The sequence below is a fragment of the Bison bison genome, unplaced genomic scaffold (genome assembly GCF_000754665.1).
Source record: "Bison bison bison isolate TAMUID 2011002044 unplaced genomic scaffold, Bison_UMD1.0 scf7180017864482, whole genome shotgun sequence".
In the NCBI taxonomy this organism is placed as follows: Eukaryota; Metazoa; Chordata; class Mammalia; order Artiodactyla; family Bovidae; genus Bison; species Bison bison.
Genome location: NW_011495042.1, coordinates 6,787,204 through 6,789,845, shown reverse-complemented (window position 1 = coordinate 6,789,845; position 2,642 = coordinate 6,787,204).

Sequence of the window (2,642 nt, the reverse complement as noted above, 5' to 3'; positions counted from 1 at the left end):
CCTGATGAAAAGGCAGCTGTCCCCGGGTGGGTGGAGGGTGGGGGGCGCGGGGGCCCAAGGCATCTGGACCCACCCGTGTGTTTAGGCAAGTCCCCTGCCTTTCTCTGCACCCCCAGCTCGGGCATTTCCATCAGCTGGCTGCACTTACGTGAAGATGCACCCTGAGCCCTCAGGAAACCCGGTCCTGCCTCCTGGCCGAGCACGCGTGGCCAGAAGGTCCCTGACCCTCCGGGGCTAGTGTGGGGTGTGATTGAAGGTCTTCCGGTCCTGCCGCTGCCCGGTCTGGGGGGACGGGAAGCCTGGGCCCCCCGGAAGGGGTCCCCCTGCAGCTGGCGGAGCCGGCACTCGGAGTCATCCCCTCCCACTGTTGCCTGGAGCCCCATCACTGCTCTGCCCTCGGGGCTCCCTGCTGCCTGGCACCCCGGTTCCCCCTGGCCTCTCCCCTCCCCCCGACCCTGTACTGAAGGAAGGTCGGAGCCGATAGGCCAGACGCCGCCAGGGGGCGCTCTCACCCCAGGGTCTGGCCGCTCGTCGCTGCCGGCGGGGAGGGACCGGCCGGCGGCTCAGAAGCCAGCACGACCTCGGCTCCCGCCCTAGAGAAGGGGCGCCTTCAGAGGAAGTAGCCCCGGGGCTGGGAGGGACCTCACGGCGTCGTGGGCTTCTCTGAAGGGCACGTGTGCCCTTAACTGAGGTCTCTGGGCGCCGACGTTGTCCCGGAGAGCTGAAGGCTGAGGTGTGAAGAACACCCCACAAAGGAAATCTCTTAAGGGCTTCCCTGCTGGCTAAGCTGGTAAAGAACCTGCCTGCAATGCAGGCGACCCTGGCTCGATTCCTGGGTCGGGAAAATCCCCTGGAGGAGGGTAAAGAGAACCCGCTTGCCAATGCAGGAGACGTAAGGGACACAGGTACGATCCCTGGGTTGGGAAGAGCCCCTGGAGAATGGAAAGGCTACTCACTCCGGATTCTGGCCTGGAGAATTCCATGGACAGAGGAGTCCATGGGGTCGCCTTAAAGAGCCGGACGAGACTGAGTGACTAACAGATACCCAGTGATGATGGGCAAGCCCTTAACTTCTTGGTGCCTCAGTTTCCCCACCTCTGTCGAGCAGGGTTACTGTCACTCATCACAGCGTGCTTGACTCATGGGCTCAGAAACCCAGAGACACAACTGGAGGTGCAGAGACTCGGGGAGTTGAGACAGAGATGTGTGAACGCTGACAGCGGGGGCTGCCCATGAGACGTTTGGCCCAGACTTTTCCCTTTCTGGGAAGAAAAGGGCAGTGAGAGGCCCCAGCAGGTGGAGACAGAGAGGGTGAAGTCTGTGTGGGACCCAGACCATGGCATGCAAGACGCCGGCCAGCTGGGTGCTGTGGGCACCTTTGAGGAACCCCGAGCCCATCTCCGCGCGGGTAAATGGGGTGCAGACAGCTCTTGTGTGGGGTGGAGGAGGTGCGTCCGGGGTGCGGTGTGGCCCGCAGGAGGGCATCAGTAAATGTGGGTGGCTGCCTGCCCTAACTTTGCCACACCCTTGGGCTGGGGCCCTTGGGAAGATAGGGCCCAAAGCGGTGAGGGAGTGCCCCGATGTTAGTCACCGCTGCCCCGTAATCGGGGTGAGCATGCTGGTTCAAAAGCCATTATTGAGCACCTGCTCTGTGCCAGGCTCTGGCGCTGATGTGAATTTGCTAGAGGAACGCACAGTCGGCAGATAACCAGGATGTGATGTGGGTGGTTGCAAGGATGAAGGTGAGCCGCAGAGTGGAGTTGGGGCAGAGAGAACGCGGGGCCTGGGTTACCCGGCGCAGGGTTCACAGGGCCAGACGCCTAGAGGGTGAGAAGGTGCTGCCCTGTGAAAGGCCGGAAGGGTCTCAGGCAGAGGCCCCCATGAGGGCGAAAGCCGGGGAGTACGAACGTGCTGGTGTGGCTGGGCTGGGGTGGGTGAGGCTCCAGAGAAGGGCTGTGCCCGACACCCCTGGGTCCGCTTGTCGTCTGCCCAGCCCCACCCCTTCCACGCCCCGGCGGGCTCTGGGACCCCGAAACTGCCTCCAGGAGGCTGCGTTGACTCCTTCGGCCACACGAGGGCAGCAGAGAACACCACTGGGAAAGACCCGGGCGGCTGGGCTGCCGCTGAGCGCCCTGCGGGCTCTCGGAACCCGCTTTGGGAACCAGGGCCGGATCCTGGACAGCCGCCCACCCCAACCCACTTCTGTGCTCCCATCCTGCTAATCCCTTCCCACGCTCCCCACTTCTGACCTGCAGGACACGTGCTACAGCCGGGCTTCAGCACTTCCGGTGCGGGGCAGGGGGTCCCCCCTGGAGCCTGGAACCCGCATCTCTGAGACGGGAACAGAGTCCCACCTACAGCGGCGCTGCGGTCGCAGTGACGATGTGTTTGGCGTCACATGTGCCGCGGCCGATGAGCTGGGTGGCCTTGGGCAACCCGCTTACCCTCTTTGAGCCTGTTTCCCCGTCTGTGAAATGGGGATGATGGCCTCTGGTGTAGGAATCTTGTGCAGGGAAACTGACAAAATGCGTCACGCACGCCGGGGACTCTACTCAGCCCGGCTCTCAGTAAATACGCTCCATGGTGATAGTCGGTCATGACCAGGGCATTCATGACTGGGGGCGGGGTGGGGGTGGGGTCAG